The sequence below is a fragment of the Mustela nivalis genome, assembly GCF_964662115.1.
Source record: "Mustela nivalis genome assembly, chromosome: 11".
NCBI classification, from domain to species: Eukaryota; Metazoa; Chordata; class Mammalia; order Carnivora; family Mustelidae; genus Mustela; species Mustela nivalis.
Window position 1 is genome coordinate 4,497,443 of NC_139030.1, and position 19,398 is coordinate 4,516,840.

Genomic DNA, 19,398 nt, shown 5'->3' on the forward strand with positions numbered 1-19,398 from the left:
ATGGACAAAATCCAAAACATGTGATCCCAAATGCTGGAAAGGATACAGAACAACAGAATCTCTCATTCATTGATGGTGGGAATGAAATGGTACTGCCACTTTGGAAGACAGTTTGGTGGATGCTTCCCAAACTAAACATACTCTTACCATACTATCAAGCAACTATAGTCTTCGTATTTACATGAATAAGTTGAAAGCATGTCAACATACAAACTTGCACATGGATGTTAATGCACTTTTATTCATAATTACAAAAAACTTGGAATTAAATAAGGTGTCTTTAAGTGGGTGAATAGATCTAAAAAAACAGCAACATCAGTACATCAAATGATATTCAGTGCTACAAAGAAATAGATATCAAGCCATAAACAGATGTGGAAGAAATTTAAATACTTATTATTAAGTAAAGAAGACAATATGAAAGTTCTATGTATGATTCCACTATGACATTCTGTAAAAATAAGAATTGTGAAGCAGTTAAAGTAACTGTGTTTGCCAGGGTTTAGATGGGAGGAAGGAATGAATAGGCAGAGCAGAGGTGCTTTTGAAGGCAAAAATGTCCCGTGTGATACTATAATGGTAGATACATCTGATTATACAATTATCAAGATCCACATAATGTATGACATAATTAGTGAACCTCAAGGTAAGTTACCAACTTTGGAAATTAATGGCATCTTAACCTCAGTCCATTGGTCATAACAAATGTATCCTATCATTCTAGATATTGATAGTGGGGGAGGTTGTGCATTTGTGGAAATGAAGAGTATGTGGAAATTCTCTGTAGTTTCTGCTCAATTTTGCTGTGAACTTAGAACTTCTCTTAAAAACACAAGTTTTTTTTTGTTTTGTTTGTTTTTTTTTTTAGTTTAAAAAATAATGTGTATTCTGCTACTTTTGTATGGTATGTTCTGTAAATATTTATTAAGTCCATTTGGTCTAAAATGTTGTTTAAGGCTAATGTTTATTTACTAAATTTTCTGTCTGTGATATAAGTAGGGTAGTATTAAAGTCCCCTACTATTATTGTTTAGCAATTTCTCCTTTAGGTCTTTTATATTTTATATTTTGGTGTGTGGAGTTTTTATTGATGATATATTTTATGTCTTTGTATTTTGTGTATCCCTTAACTATGTATTGTAGTTCCAGTTAATTTTACTGCTCTTTTCTTTTAACCTAAATACTAGCTTTATAAGTGGTTAATCCACTCCTTTATTATATGTTTGCTTTTACCAGTGAGGTTTTACTTTCACATACTTTCTTGATATTAGTTAATGAATTTCAGTTCTGTTTAAAAAATTATCTTTAACACTTCCTCCAAGGCCAATTTAGTGAATGATGAATTCCTTTAGCTTTTTCTTCTCTGGAAAGCTCTTTATCTTTCCTTCAATTCTGAGTGACTGCTTGGCCAAGCATTCTTCCTTGGAGCTTTGTTCCTCTCAGCACTTTGGCTATGTCATGCCATTCTTTCCTGGCCTGCAGAAAAATCAGATGATCTTCTCATAGGGCTTCCCTTGTATATAACAAGTTGTTTTGGGGCGCCTGGGTGGCTCAGTGGGTTAAAGCCTCTGCCTTCGGCTCAGGTCATGATCCCAGGGTCCTGGGATCGAGCCCCACATCGGGCTCTCTGCTCAGCGGGGAGCCTGCTTCCCCCCTCTCTCTGCCTGCCTCTCTGTATACTTGTGATGTTTCTCTCTCTCTGTTAAATAAAGAAATGAAAATCTTAAAAAAAAAAAGAAAACAAGTTGTTTTTTTCTTGCCATTTTTAAGGTACTCTCTTTAACTTTTGATATTTTAACTAATGTCTTGGTGTGGATCTTTTTACCTTATCTGGAACTCTCTCTGCTTCCTGGACCTGAATGACTGTTTTCAGGTGAGAGAAGTGTTCGGTTATTATTTCCTCAAATGAATTTTCTGCCCCTTTCTCTCTCTCATTTCCTTCTGAAACACTTATAATGGGAATATTATTCCACCTGATATTCTCCCGTAAGTCTCTTAAGCTATCTTTACTTTTTATTTATTTATTTATTTATTTATTTATTTATTTATTTATTTGACAGAGAGAGATCACAAGCAGGCAGAGAGGCAGGCAGAGAGAGAGAGGAGGAAGCAGGCTCCCTGCTGAGCAGAGAGCCCGACGCGGGACTCGATCCCAGGACCCCGAGATCACGACCCGAGCTGAAGGCAGCAGCCCAACCCACCGAGCCACCCAGGCGCCCGCTATCTTTACTTTTTAAAGTTCTATTTCTTTCCTTCTTTTTCTCTCTCTTTCTTTCTTTCTTTCTTTCTTTCTTTCTTTCTTTCTTTCTTTCTTTTTTCTTTCCTTCTTTTAAGTAACCAATCCTTTGTGGTACATATCATATGATGTACAAGGATGCCCACTCTCACCACTCTTGTTCAACATAGTGTTAGAAGTCCTAGCAACAGCAATCAGGCAACAAAGAGAAATAAAAGGTATTCAAATCAGCAAAGAAGAAGTCAAACTCTCTCTCTTCGCAGATGTCATGATACTTTATATGGAAATCCCCAAATACTCCACCCCCTAACTACTAAAACTCATACAGCAATTCAATAATGTGGCAGGATACAAAGTCAATTTACAGAAATCTGTTGCTTTCTTATACACTATCAATACAAATACAGAAAGGGAACTTGGAGAATTGCTTCCATTTACGATAGCACCAAGAACCATAAGGTACCTGGGCATAAACCTAACCAAAGAGGTGAAGGATTTATGCTCAAGGAACTACAGAACACTCATGAAAGAACTTGAAGAAGACAAAAAAAATGGAAGACCATTCCATGCTCATGGATCGGAAGAATAAACATTGTTAAAGTTCTATTTTCTTTTTGCTTTTCTGTTTGGATGAATTCTGCTGCCCTGTTGTTGAGCTTGCGAAACAGTTGACTTCATCCAGTCTCTTGTTGAACTTCTCTAATGTACTTTTTAGTTTAGCTGTTGTATTCATCAGACATATGATTGGTACTTACTTATATTTTCTTTCTCTCTGTTGACATTCTCACAGTGTTCAGCCTGTGAGTTTCTCCTGAGTTTAGTGAGAATCTTTATAATTGTTACTTATAGATTAGTAGATTATTTATATCCATTAATTTCCCCCCTGAGGCTTTGTCTTGTTCTCTCATTTGGGACATAGTCATTTCTCTATCTCTATTTTATTTGACTCTCTGTGTTTGTTTCTGTGTATTATGTGAAACAGGTACCTCTCCTAGACGTGAAGGAGTTGCCTTGTATAGGAGATGAAATATCATTCAACCTTGCCCAACACCTGATAGTCTCTTGAACCTTTGTGATTGTCTCAACAGCTTCATTTATTTTTCCTATGTATTAACTGTTGAGGGTGTGCCAAGACTTGTAGGGTTGCAAAGAGAAGAATCTCAGTCAACACTTAGCTTCAGGCTGACTGGAAGCCAGATCCTTAGGCAACTGCTTTTAACATATGTAAACACATATACAGTCCCATGGGACCACAATCATAGGCTCTGCTGATCTTTAGACCAAGAAATCTGGAGGTGTCTTTAGCACTCATTTACAAGAATTGGTGTTTCAGATGAGTTTGTATGTTCCTTTATGCGAGGTACATGTTTGCTTTGGTGAGGCCAAGGGAGGACACTAAGATGTCCACATTCCCCAACAGCACCTCTGTAGCTTCCAGATGTGTAGCGTACCTGAAGTTTATATCTTCAGATTGAAGCTTTACCAAAAGTATTTTTTTTAATAGGCAGACAAAAGGGTGCATTTCCATCAGCCTTTGTGCAGTGCACTGGGTGTGATAGCCTGTTCTGAACTGACTTTCTGATTTTAGCAGTTGCGTGGGGCCCAGAATACATACTCCTCTGACCTCCAGAGCTAGGCAATCAAGAGGTATCACCTGTGTGGACTGCATTTGCCCACTAGATTTAGCAAGACCTTGGGAAAGTGATGATGGTGGGGCTTGTTTGAGGCTTTAGTGATACAGGAGAAGTGTGCTAGAGCAGGGGACACCTACTGCAGAGAAGAATACTGAGGTAGGCATGCCTGCAGCATTAGCAAGGCTATGTCTTGGGCATCAGCACTACCAAGATGGAGGGAGAATGCAAAAATGTCACTCATCAACACCTTTATCTTCAAAGTTCTACTGGTCCCACCTCTCTTGCAGATACTTCAAAATTAGCAAATACATCTCCTTTACTTAGAGTCTGATCACTTCCCAAACTATTGCCTTTGTGCTGAATCCCAGAAAGTGAGTCCATGCACAAGCCCCTCAGGGGCACTTGGGTGGGTGAGTCAATTAAGCGTCTGCCTTGGGACCATCTGCCTTTGGCTCAGGTCATGATCCTGGGGTCCCAGGATCTGGCAATGTTGGAGTCCCTGCTCAGTGAGGAGTCTGTCTCTCTCTCTCCCTCTGCCCCTATCCCCTATTCCCATGATATCTCTCTCTCTCTCAAATAAATGGGTAAAATCTTAAAAAAATTTTAAAAAAAAGAATATCTCAGATTACCACTATCCGTCAGACCACGTGGATGTAAGCCTATTAGTTTCTAAAGCCAGACTTGTCTTTCCAATGCAAGTCTCAACGTTTGGGGTGCCTGATGTGGGGCATAAATGTCTCACTTCTTGGAGAGAAATTTCACAACTGTGATCTCCCTCCTTATTGTGTGTCCATGTGCTGAGTTGGGGTTTTAGGCAAGACTTTATCTCTATCTCTCACACTCATCTTAATGTGGTCCTTTTATCCCTAGTTGTGGAAGGAGCTACTCAGATAGTTTCAATTCTTTTTCAGTGGGAATTAGTCCATATGTAGCTATAAATTTGGTATATCCTTGCAAGGAGGTGAGTTCAGGCTCTTCCTTTGTGTTCATGCTGGACCCCTCTGCCATGGTTGTCTGTAAAGTTCAAGAACAGAATGTCAAAAGAACACTACCTTTTTTTAGATGTCTCATCAGACTACAAACTGATTTTTATGAAAGAGACAACCATACAGACTTAATTGTGATTAATTTTTGTAAATCTTTATGTAAAATCCTCTGATTCTGTGTTTTATCATAGGTAAACTGGTTTATAACAGGAAGTTTGTACACATTAAATGAAACAACACATGAGGAAGCAGTTATGTATCTGACACCTAGTAAACACTTATATTTCAATTCTTGTTGATATTGATATTAGATCTAATCTGAAGCAGAATTATAGAATAAAAGGGCAATGTGGGTTTTTTAAATCTATAGCTAATGTCTGGGTGATTGCTTGTAATAAAAAGATGGATTTATTTTTCCCTTATATGATCTTTATTCTCAAATACAAGCACAAAGTACCCCTACACTGAAAGAAGATTGAGACATCATTCTTTTTTTTTTTTTTTTAGGATTTTATTTATTTATTTGACAGAGATCACAAGTAGGCAGAAAGGCAGGCAGAGAGAGAGGAAGGGAAGCAGGCTCCCTGCTGAGCAGAGAGCCCAATGTGGGGCTCAATCCCAGGACCCTGGGATCATGGCCTGAGCCGAAGGCAGAGGCTTTAACCCACTGAGCCACCCAGGCACCTCAAAACATCATTCTTAATAGCAGGTATGTTGTTGCCTCTATAGGTTAACAGGTAGCTCTCAAAATGATTTATCCATTACGACTTTGCACATAGTTGAGAAGAAGCAAAACAGGAAAGTAAAGCTCTTGTTACACCCAAAAGTGTGCTATTTTAAATGCACATAGAATTTATCAACTTTACAAATGCTTAGAGACCAACTAGTAAATGTCTTCCTAACTTCCCACTCAGGACTACTATAAGAAATCCTATCTATTAAAACATAACATATCTAGTGCCCTGACTTCTGAAGGAATGGAATAGCATCCTAAGTAAATCAGGCTATAATGCTTTTTCAACATATCGAGCCATTAAAACCCAAAGAAAAACCTCAATCCCACCCTAAACAATATCCCAGCATTTACAAAAAGTCTCATCTTAAGTAAAACAGATTCTACTTTCTTTTAGTACCTCTGAGAAAATGCATAGGGAATGAGATAGTATTAATGAAACCAAGGCAAATCATTCAGGTCATAGGTTCACCTTGTGTGAGCTGGTACATTCCTTGAAGTCAAATATATATATGTAAACCTTGGCTCAGGCTTTTCTCACAGGAGCCAGATAAACATAGATCTTTACCAAAAGAGATATGGTCTTCTTGAGAATGTTAATAATGCCCCCTCCCTGACCCCTCACCCATAAGAGTTTGGCTGAACACATACAAATGTAAGATTATCTTGTTTCTCTCCTACAGACAGAACAATGATTTAGCACTTTACCAACATGTATGTCATATGTACTATAAATCACTATTTTATATTGCTATGACCTTGCAAGATATAAAGTAATGTTAAGGTCAGAAAGAGCACTTACATAAGTACTTTCTCATCTGCAAAGAGTGTTCACATGTGTTACCTCCCTTATCTATATATCACAACAAATCAAAACCTCCACCAAGTTCTCCAGATTTTTAAAAATAAAATACACTTAATTATTGATGTCCCACTATTGTATCAGTTCCATTCAAACACTATTGATATGAACTTACTCAGTGCTGGGAATTATGTACTGGGGGGTTGTGTTGTGATGATGATAACTGGGATCATATAATGATGATCCTGATTATCATAATGATGGTAATGCTGATTGTAGCATTTTAGGGATGATTTCCAGGTGCTATGTTCTCCTCATACATACCAGGATCTATTTTTGTAATCTCGAGTTTGTTTTCACTTCTTTACTTTCCATTTCAATGCCAGTGATGTCTTCTGGAGTCTTTATAGTATGTTGTGATATCAGATAAGAAAGTTTTTGGTCACTGTTCTTTTCCAAAATTTTCTTAGTAATTCTTTTTTTTTTTTTAAGATTTTATTTATCTATTTGACACAGAGAGAGAGATCACAAGTAGGCAGAGAGGCAGGCAGAGAGAGAGGAAGGGAAGCAGGCTCTCTGCTGAGCAGAGAACCTGATGCAGGGCTCGATCCCAGGACTCTGGGATCACGACCTGAGCCGAAGGCAGAGGCTTTAACCCACTGAGCCACCCAGGCGCCCCTTCTTAGTGATTCTTAAACATTTATTTTCTAATTGAAGTTATAAGGTCTCTTACTTGTCAGTTCCTCTCAAACTCCTTTCCTTTCCCAGAAGTTCTGCTCTATTGTGATTCTATGAGAATGGCATTAACATGTACTCATTATTTTTGGAACAATTGGCATATTAATGGTATTAAGACTTCCTTTCAAGACTATGATATGGTTTTAATAGGTTCATTGTGTTTTATCTTTTTCAATGAGATACTATACATGTAGATCTGGTGCCTTTACTATTAAATGCATTCCCATACATTTTACAGTTTTTGTCGCCAATATGAATGGAAGATGTTTTCTCTTCTTACTGCCCCTCAGTGTTTACTGCTGAATTAGAAACATTATTGAATTGCTGATTTTTAAAAATTTTATTTATTCATTTATTTTTTTAAATTTATTTTCAGTGTAACAGTATTCATTGTTTTTGCCCCACACTCAGTGCTCCATGCAATCCGTGCCTCTTTAATACCCACCACCTGGTTCCCCCAAACTCCCACCCCCGTCCATTCAAAACCCTCAGATTGTTTTTCAGAGTCCATAGTCTCTCATGGTTCACTTCCCCTTCCAATTTCCCTCAACTCTCTTCTCCTCTCTAACTCCCCTTGTCCTCTATGCTATTTGTTATGCTTCACAAATAAGTGAAACCATATGATAATTGACTCTCTGCTTGACTTATGTCACTCAGCATAATCTCTTCCAGTCCCATCCATGTTGCTACAAAAGTTGGGTATTCATCCTTTCTGATGGAGGCATAATACTCCATAGTGTCTATGGACCACATCTTCCTTATCCATTTGTCCATTGAAGGGCATCTTGGTTCTTTCGACAGTTTGGTGACTGTGGCCATTGCTGCTATAAACATTGGGGGTACAGATGGCCCTTGTTGATTTTTATCAAATGTGTAGGAACTTAATGTCTTATTTTTTCTATCAGTTTCTTTTTTAACAAGGGTATTTTGTTTCTATTTATTAAAAAGTCAAATGAGCCATGATTCTTATTACTTATACAAGTATTACTTATATATTATAAATATTATTTATTTCATTGCCAGATTGCATTTGCTAGAAACCTTGAGGCAATACTGAAAAATAATGATGATAGTGCACATTCCCATATGATTCTTGGATTTAAATGAAACAGTTTTGGTGTCTTTATCTATGGTAATATTTAATTTTGATGACAACTTTATTATATTAGGTAATTTTGTTCCATTCAAATTTATAATTTTATTGAAGTTCTTAAAGACTAACATATGTATATTACGTAGTTATGTCAATTATATCCTTAAATGCACTGATGTAGTGAACCACGTTGATATATTTTATGATATCATTCCTGACATTATCCCTGTTTGGTCATGGTATAATGGTCTTTTGATATTTTAGTAATATCTTTTTGCTAGTGTTAAGGGGCCTGGAAGGAAGCTGTGGTAGTCTTAGTAGGAGAACTTACCAGGAATACCAGAACATCTTACCAGAGTCTGACCAGGCTCTGCAGGCCACTCTTGGTCTTGCCAGTGGTGGTTTGAAGTCCATCATACTTGCCTGTCAAAACACCTGTCCCAGTTAAATGCAATTCTTCACCTGAGCCTCATTATTACTTTCTGTTCATGACTGCTAGTCTCCTGTAGGTCATTAATGTTATCTTGAAGTCAAACTAGAATTCCCTAATCCATTGACTTTACCAATCTCCTTCTTATCTATTTCATACCTGCTCCTATACCCCCAAATCTAGAATCTTCTCCCAAATATTCATCTCAAATAATTTTGATTTAGTAATAAAGGAAAGGATAGTTACATGAAGGTCACAATATTCCCAGAATTTCCAACTCACAAATGCTCTGAAATAATCTATAATCTGCTCATTCTCATGTTCAGATAATGAACAAGGGGACATACTAAGTCACAGTTTAAGGAAAATTGATAACATAAATGCTGAGAAAAAATTAATCTTTTATTTCAGTGCCTTTAAACAAGCAGAACAATCTTCAAAATTTGAACAAGTATGTATTAAATTATTTAAATAATTAAATGAAATAAAATTATTCAAATCCAATGGAAAATTAAAGACAAATTTGACGAATAATAGCTAATACTAAAACATAGTGTTTTTATGTGAACAGACATAGTTATAACCACTTTACATATAGTATTTGGTCCAATCCACAGAGTAACTTCAAAAATCAGAAATCATTAATGTCCACATTGTAGAAGTGAGAAATGGGAGGCACAGACAAAATAAACTTGTCTAAGTTACTAAGAGGTGTTGGCAGGATTTAAACACAGGTAGCATAGCTGTTATTCCTTTCCTGTGGGGACTAATGAAGGGGAGAAGAATGTGAAAGAGGTGAGAAATGTTCAAATAAATTCTCTTCTCATAGAAATCAGGAGTGGAGAAAAGAGTTGCCCCACGTTTTATCCCATAAATTTATGAAGTGCAACAAAATGGGAGTTTGGCTCTTGTCTCTCAAGTGAAATGATTAGCAGTGTGTTTGGACAGTCTCCTATTTTTCAAGATGTCACTCACACATAGTGATCATTTCTGTTTTGTGCATTCTCTTGGGATCAAATGTGGATAATATAAAGTTTGTCTCCAAAGTTTCTAAAATAGATAAAAATCATGTATGAATTAAACTCAGTCTGAGGCCACTGAGTCCCCAAAGTCTGAGTCACTCTCTCTTCTCTTTCTTAACCAATAGTATTATGTGCAGCCACATAAAATAATTTATTAGGGACTGCAGAGAGATTATATGTCATTAAGCTATTCGAAGATGCAACATCAAGATCCTAGCATTTGAATTCACACTCCCTGTGAACTTTGCAGAAACAAACTTAAGTCTATATATTATTCACATTTTTCTCAAAAAATCAAGTTATTCTTACTCTTTTAATAAAAATTGGAAGAAAAAGAAGTCTATCCTCCCCACCTTCATTTTTTTAATTGTGATTCATTTTTAAATTTCTTTTCAGTGTTCCAGAATTCATTGTTTATGCATCACACCCAGTGCTCCATGCAATACATGCCATCCATAATACCCACCACCAGGTTTATACATCCTCACAACTCCCCACCACTACAAAACTCTCAGTTAGTTCCTCAGAGTCCACACTCTCTCATGGTTCATCTCCCCTCCATTTTCACCCAATTCACTTCTCCTGTCCATCTCCCCATGTCCTCTGTGTTATTTCTTATGCTCCACAAATAAGTGAAACCATATGATAATTGACTCTGCTTGACTTATTCACGCAGCATAATCTCTTCCAGTACCATCCATGTTGCTACAAAAGTTGGGTATTCATCCTTTCTGATGGAGGCATAATACTCTATAGTGTATATGGACCACATCTCCATTATACATTCATCCGTTGAAGGGCATCTTGATTCTTTCCACAGTTTGTTGGCTATGGCCATTGCTGCTATAAACATTGGGGTACAGATAGCCCTTCTTTTCACTACATCTGTATCTTTTGGGTAAATACCCAGTAGTGCAATTATGGGTCATAGGGAAGCTCTATTTTTAATTTCTTGAGGAATCCCCCCCACACTGTTCTCCAAAGTGGCTGCACCAACTCGCATTCCCCCCAGCAGTGTAAGAGGATTCCCCTTTCTCCACATCTTCTCCAACACACGTTGTTTCCTGTCTTGCTAATTTTGGCCATTCTGACTGGTTTAAGGTGGTATCTCAATGTGATTTTAATTTGAATCTTCCTGATGGCTAGTGATGATGAACATTTTCTCATATGCCTGATAACCATTTGTATGTCTTCATTGAAGTGTCTGTTCAGGTCTTCTGCCCATTTCATTACACACCTATCTGTTTTGTGTCTGTTGAGTTTGAGGAGTTCTTTATAGACCCTGGATATCAGCCTTTTGTTTGTACTGTCATTTGTGAATAACTTCTCTCATTCCGTGGGTTGACTCTTTGTTTTGTTGATGGTTTTATTTGCTGTGCAGAAGATTTTGATCTTGATGAAGTCCCAAAAGTTCATTTTCGCTTTTGTTTCCTTTGCCTTTGGAGACATATCTGGAAAGAAGTAGCTGTGGCTGATGTCAAAGAAGTTACTGCCTATGTTCTCTAGGATTCTGATGGATTCCTGCCTCACGTTGAGGTCTTTTATCCATTTTGAGTTTATCATTGTATATGGTATAAAAGAATGGTCGAGTTCCATTCTTCTACACATAGTTGTCCAATTGTCCCAGCACCATTTATTGAAGAGAGCGTCTTTTTTCCACTGTATATTTCTTCCTGCTTTGTCGAAGATTAGTTGACCATAGAGTTGAAGGTCTATATGTGGGCGCTCTATTCTGTTCCACTGGTCTATGTTTCTGTTTTTATGGCAGTACCATGCTGTCTTGGTGATCACAGCTTTGTAGTAAAGCTTGAAATCAGGCAATGTGATGCCCCCAGTTTTGTTTTTGTTTTTCAACATTTCCTTAGTGATTCGGGGTCTCTTCTGATTCCATACAAATTTTAGGATTGTTTGGTCCAGCTCTTTGAAACAAGCCAGTGGAATTTTTATCAGAATGGCATTGAAAGCATAGATTGCTCTAGGCAGTATAGGCCTTTTAACAATGTTTATTCTTCTAATCCAAGAGCATGAAATGGTCTTCCATCTTTTTGTATCTTCTTGAATTTCTTTCATGAGTGTTCTGTAGTTCCTCAAGTACAGTTCATTTACATCTTTGGTTAGGTTTATGCCCAGGAATCTTGTGATTCTTGGTGCTATAGTAAATAGAATAGGTTCTCTGATTTCCCTTTCTGTATTTTCAGTGTTAGTATATAAGAAAGCAACTGATTTCTGTACATTGATTTTGTATCCTGCCACATTACTGAATTGCTGAATGAGTTCTAATAGTTTGGGGGTGGAGTCTTTTGAGTTTTCCATATAAAGTATCATGTCATCTACGGAGAGAGTTTGACTTCTTTTTTGCAGTTTGAATACCTTTTATTTTTATTTGTTTTCTGAATGCTGTTGCTAGGACTTCTGATACTATGTTGAACAAGATTGGTGAGAGTGGGCATCCTTGTCATGTTCCTGATCTCAAAGGAAAGGCTGTCAGCTTTTTCCCATTGAAGATGATATTCACTGTTGGTTTTTCATAGAGAGATTTGATGAAGTTGAGGAGTGTTTCCTCTATCCCTATACATTGAAGCGTTTTAATCAGGAACATATCCTGGATTTTGTCAAATGCTCTTTCTGCATCAGTTGAGAGGGCCATATGGTTCTTCTCTCTTCTCTCATTGATCTGTTCTGTCACATTTATTGATTTGCAAATGTTGAACTGCCCTTGTATCACAAGGATAAATCCCACCTGGTCGTGATGGATAATCTTTTTAATGTACTGTTGGGTCCTATTAGCTAGGATCTTGTTGAGAATCTTAGCATACTTATTGATCAGGGTTATTGGTCTGAAATATTCTTTTTGGTGAGGTCTTTGTCTGGTTTGGGGATCAGAGTAATGCTGGATTGATAAAAAGAGTCTGGAAGTTTTCTTTGTACTTCAATTTCTTGAAACAGCTTCAAGAGGATAGGTATTATTATTATTATTATTATTATTATTTTTGAAAGCTTGGTAGAATTCCCCAAGGAATCCATCAGGACCTGGTCTCCTGTTTTTTGGGAGGTTTTTGATCACTGCTTCAATCTTGTTATTAGATATTGGGCTATTCAGGTGGTCAGTTTCTTCCTGATTCAGTTTTGGAAGTTTATAGCTTTCCAGGAATGCATCCATTTCATCTAGGTTGTTTAGCTTATTGGCATATAACTGTTGTAAATAATTTCTGATGATTGTTTCTATTTCCTTGGTGTTAGTTGTGATCTCTCCCCTTTCATTCATAATTCTATTAATTTGGGTCTTCTCTCTTCTTTTGGCTTAGTGTGGCCAAAGGTTCATCAAAAAACCAGCTTCTAGTTTCATTGATGCGTTCTACTTTATCTGTAGTTTCTATCTCATTGATCTCTGCTCTAATATTGATTACTTCCCTTCTTGTGTGTGGAGTTGGCTTAATTTGCTGTTGATTCTCCATTTCTTTAGGGTGTAAAGATACCTGGTGTATTCTGGATTTTTCAATTTTCTTGAGGAAGGCTTGGATGGCTCAGTATTTTCCCCTTAGGACCGCCTTTGCTGTTTCCCATAGGTTTTGGACAGAACTGTTTTCATCGTCATTGGTTTCCATGGATCGTTTAAGTTTTTCTTTGATTTCCTGGTTGATAAAGCATTCTTTTTTTTCTTTTTATTTCTTTACAGCATAACAGTATTCATTGTTTTAGCACCACACTCAGTGCTCCATGCAGTCCGTGCCCTCTCTAATACCCACCACCTGATTCCCCTAACCTCCCACCCCCCACCCGTTCAAAACCCTCAGATTGTTTTTCAGAGTCCATAGTCTCTCATGGTTCACTTCCCCTTCCAATTTCCCTTAACTCCCTTCTCCTCTCCATCACCATTTGTCCTCCTTGATATTTGTTATGCTCCACAAATAAGTGAAACCATATGATAATTAACTCTCTCTGCTTGACTTATGTCACTCAGCATAATCTCTTCCAGTCCCGTCCATGTTGCTACAAAAGTTGGGTATTCATCCTTTCTGATGGAGGCATAATACTCCATAGTGTATATGGACCACATCTTCCTTATCTATTTGCCCATTAAAGGGCATCTTGGTTCTTTCCACAGTTTGGTGACCGTGGCCATTGCTACTAAAATCTTTGGGGTACAAATGGCCCTTCATTTCACTACATCTCTATCTTTGGTGTAAATACCCAATAGTGCAATTGCAGGGTCATAGGGAAACTCTATTATTAATTTCTTGAAATCTCTAGACTGTTTTCCAAAGTGGCTGCACGAACTTGCATTCCCACCAACAGTGAAAGAGGGTTCCACTTTCTCCACATCCTCTACAACACATATTGTTTCCTGTCTTGCTAATTTTGGCCATTCTAACTGCGTTTAAATGTACTAGAGGTCAAATGGTCTCCACCCAAGATTATATATTCCAAAAAAAATCATGGTACCTGATAGTCAAATTGAGGAATCATAATTGTAGATACAATTTCTTGAAAGCTGCTAGGACAAACAGCCTCCTTACTTACAGAGGAAGCCCATCAGAATAATGTCAGACCTGTCTACAGAGACCTGGCAAGCCAGAAAGGGCTGGCAAGATATATTCAGGGCACTAAATGAGAAGAACATGCAGCCAAGAATACTTTATCCAGAAAGACTGACATTCAAAATGGATGGAGAGATAAAGAGTTTCCAAGACCGGCAAGGATTAAAAGACTATGCAACCACCAAGCTGACACTGCAGGAAATATTAAGGGGGGTACTATAAAAGAGGAAAAATTCTAAGAATAGCTTTGAACAGAAATATAGAGACAATCTACAGAAAGAAAGACTTCAAAGGTAACATGATGTCAATAAAAACGTATCTATCAATAATTACTCTCAATGTGAATGGCCTAAATATGCCCATAAAATGACACAATGTTGCATATTGGATAAAACGACAGGACCCATCTATATGTTGTCTACAAGAGACCCATTTTGAACCTAAAGATACACCCAGACTAAAAGTGAAGGGATGGAGAAGCATCTTTCATGCCAATGGGCCTCAAAAGAAGGCCAGAGTAGCGATTCTCATATCAGACAAATTAGATTTTAAACTAAAGACTGTAGTCAGAGATACAGAAGGGCCCTACATAATTCTTAAAGGGACTATCCACCAAGATGATCTAACAATTGTAAATATCTATGCCCCCAATATTGGAGCAGCCAATTACATAAGAAAACTGCTAATCAAGATAAACAGTCATATTGATATGAATACATTAATAGTAGGAGATCGTAGCACACCTCTCTCAGAAATAAACAGATCATCGAAGCAGAAAATCAATAAAGAAACAAGAGCATTGAATAACACATTGGAGTAGATGGACCTCATAGATATATACAGAACATTCTACCCTAAAACAACAGAATACTCATTCTTCTCAAGTGCACATGGAACCTTCTCCAGAATAGACCACATACTGGGTCACAAATCAGGACTCAACCGATACCAAAAGACTGAGATTATTCCCTGCATATTCTCAGATCACAGTGCTTTGAAACTGGAGCTCAACTACAAGGAAAAGTTCTGAAGAAACTCAAACACCTGGAAGCTAAAGACCACCATGCTTAAGAATGCTTGGATCAACCAGGAGATCAAAGAAGAACTGAAACAATTCATGGAAACCAATGAGAATGAGGACACTTCGGTCCAAAACCTATGGCATATAGCAAAGGCGGTCCTAAGGGGGAAATACATAGCCATTCAAGCCTCCTTCAAAAAAATTGAAAAATCCAGAACACACCAGCTGTCTCTACACCTTAAAGAACTGGAGAATCAACAACAAATCAAACCAACTCCACACATAAGAAGGGAAATAATCAAGATTAGAGCTGAGATCAATGAGGTAGAAACCAGAGATAAGGTAGAACGTATCAATGAAACTAGAAGCTGGTTTTTTGAAAGAATCAATAAGATTGATAAACCATTGGCCACACTAATCCAAAAGAAAAGAGAGAAAGCCCAAATTCATAAAATTATGAATGAAAAGGGAGAGATCACAGCTACCACCAAGGAAGTAGAAACTATCATCAGAAGTTATTATCAACAGTTATATGCCAATAAGCTAAGCAACCTAGATAAAATGGATACATTCCTAGAAAACTATAAGCTCCCAAAATTGAACCAGGAAGAAATCGACAACCTGAATAGACTGATATCCTGTAAGGAGATTGAAGCAGTGATCAAAAACCTCACAAAAAACAAAAAGCTGATGGATGCCCTGGGGAATTCTACCAAACTTTCAAAGAAGAAATAACACTCTTCTCCTGAAGCTGTTTCAAAAAATTGAAGCAGAAGGAAAACTTCCAGACTCTTTCTATGAAACCAGCATTACCCTGATCCCCAAACCAGGCAAAGACCCTACCAAAAAGAATTTCAGACCAATATCACTGATGAATATGGATGCTAAAATTCTCACCAAGATCCTAGCAAACAGGATCCAACAGCACATTAAAAAGTTTATCCACCATGATCAGGTGGTATTCATCTCTGGGCTACAAGGATGGTTCAACATTCTCAAATCAATCAATGTGATAGAACAAATTAATAAGAGAAGAGCGAAGAACCACATGGTTCTCTCAATTGATGCAGAAAAAGCATTTGACAAAATCCAGCATCCGTTCCTGATTAAAACGCTTAAAAGTATAGGGATAGAGGGAACATTCCTGAACTTCATCAAATCTATCTATGAAAGACCCACAACAAATATCATCGTCAATGAGAAAAAGCTTGCAGCCTTCCCGTTGAGATTAGGAACAAGACAAGGATGCCCACTCTCACCACTCTTGTTCAACATAATATCAGAAGTCCTAGCAACAGCAACCAGACAACAAAGAGAAATAAAAGGTATCCAAATTGGCAATGAAGAAGTCAAACTCTCTCTCTTTGCAGATGACATGATTCTTTATATGGAAAACCCAAAAGACTCACCCCCAAACTACTAGAACTCATACAGCAATTCTGTAACGTGGCAGGATACAAAGTCAATGTACAGAAATCAGTGGCTTTCTTATACCCTAACAATGAAAATACAGAAAGGGAAATCAGAGAATTGATTCCATTTACTAGAGCACCAAGAACCATAAGATACTTGGGAATAAACCTAACCAAAAAGGTAAAGGATCTGTACTCGAGGAACTACAGAACACTCATGAAAGAAATTGAAGAAGACACAAAAAGATGGAAGACCATTCCATGCTCTTGGATCAGAAGAATAACATTGTTAAGATGTCTATACTGCCTAGAACAATCTATACTTTTAATGCCATTCCGATCAAAATTCCAGCGGTATTTTTCAAAGAGCTCGAGCAAATAATCCAAAAATTTTTATGGAAACAGAATACACCCCGAATCGCTAAGGAAATTTTGGAAAATAAAAATAAAATGGGGGGCATCATGTTACCTGATTTCAAGTTTTACTACAAAGCTGTGATCACCAAGATAGCATGGTACTGGCATAAAAACAGACACATACCTTTGGAACAGAGTAGAGAGCCCAGATATGGATCCTCAACTCTATGGTCAATAAATCTTCAACAAAACAGGAAAAAATATACAGTGGAATAAAAGACAGTCTCTTCAATAAATGGTGCTGGGAAATATGGACAGGTATATGTAGAAGAATGAAACTTGACCATTCTCTTACACCGTATACAAAGATAAACTCAAAATGGATAAAAGACCTCAACGTGAGGCAGGAATCCATTGGCAGTATTGGGTATGTACCCCGAAGATACAGATGTAGTTAGAAGAAGGGCCATCTGTACCCCAATGTTTATAAAAAATTTTAAAAAATGAATAAAAAACAAACAAACAGAAACAAAAATAATAAATGTTATTTTTGCTATTCATGGGGAAAAAAAAATAAAAGGAATAATGTTATTGCTGCCCTGCCAAGAACTTCATGTTCAGGTCCTTATCCAGGTCCTACTATAATATTGGTGGTCCCAATGGTTTTATCAAAATATATTGTGGGTTTTTTTTATTTGGTATTTTTTTAATTTACTTTTTATTTATTTTCAGCATAACAGAATTCATTATTTTTGCACCACACCCAGTGCTCCATTCAGTCCGTGCCCTCTATAATACCCACCACCTGGTACCCAACCTTTCTCCACCCCTTCAAAACCCTCAGATTGTTTTTCAGAGTCCATAGTCTCTCATGGTTCACCTCCCCTTCCAATATCCCCCAACTCCCTTCTCCTCTCTAACTCCCCATGTCCATATATTGTGTTTTTAAAAAAACATTTCAAACGACAAAACAAAATGCCTCAGAAACAAGATCTCCAACTCTAACTTCATCTATATAAATGTTGCACTTCCATCCCACTAATAAACCTTTATTTCACTCCAACTGAGCAATAAATCATCTACACTGAAGTATCTTCCTTGTCCAATCAATCCAAAGGAAAATAAGATGAAATTACTAATAAAGAAATATGTAGAGGCTAACACAATCTTTTAATATATATATTTTTAAATTTTTAGTTATTTTTTAAATTTCAGTGTTCCAGAATTCATTGTTTATGCACCACACTCAGTGCTCCATGCAAATTGTGTCCTCCAAAATATATTTTTCAGGTTTAAAAAGTGTTTCAAGTTTGTAGTTCCTAATAGGAAAACACTATCTGAATGAATACCCTAATGGCAAACCACTGTAGAATGTTTTAGTTGCATGGGTGGGCAGAGGGGTAGGGATTCTCTTCAGAGCACCCCAGCTTTCATCATGAGAAGGTCAGATGCTGCTTCTTAATGTTGCATGGGAGAAGAATGAGGCACAAATAAGTCAGCTATAAGAGAGAGGGAGCAGGGGACAACAGCTGGAAGGACTGTCGCCCCAAACAACCTCTCAATCCCATATTTATTAGATATAAGATAGCAACAAAAGAAAAGAAATGAAGGCTATGTAATAGTTATATGTCTAGTAGATAAACAAGGAGGAATGTGAGTCATATGTTGGTCACAAGTTTTAAAGGCAGGGGTGCCTGGGTAGCTCAGTGGGTTAAAGCCTCTGTGTTCAGCTTGGGTCAGGATCCCAGGGTCCTGGAATCAAGCCCCGCATCAGGCTCTCTGCTCCGTGGAGAGCCTGCTTCCTCCTCTCTCTCTGCCTGCCTCTCTGCCTACTTGTGATCTCTGTCTGTCAAATAAATAAATAAAATCTTTAAATTACAAAAAAAAAAAAAAGAAGGAGGAAGGACCAATATACTTAAGACTTTAAAAAACAAAACAAAACAAAAGTTTTAGAGGCAAATGAGGTAAACAAGAAGAGTAAGGTGCGTCTGGTCCAGCAGCATGGGTTTGTAGTTGTGCAAGCACCCTTAAAAGGATTAGGTTAGCAAGAGGCTTTCTCTGAGGTAGGCAAGACAATGGGAAAGGGAAGCAGGGCAGCTTTCCACCCTGAACCAGCGGACATTCCCAGCGGTTGGGCTTCAAGACGTGTGTCATCCCCTCCACCAGAGGCCTACTGCTAGGACATGTTTTTCTCAAGGTCATCTTTAAGCATGCTTGTGTGACCAGTACAACTCCTCATTAGTTAAAGTTATACTTTAAGCAGCATATTATTCTGAGGGACAAATACAGTCAGAGGTACACTGATTTGTGTTATTGCCATATCCATTAAGTGATTTGCGACTACCCCTCAGAACAATGTATTACTTAAAATATAACCCCTGGATGATTTTACCAAGC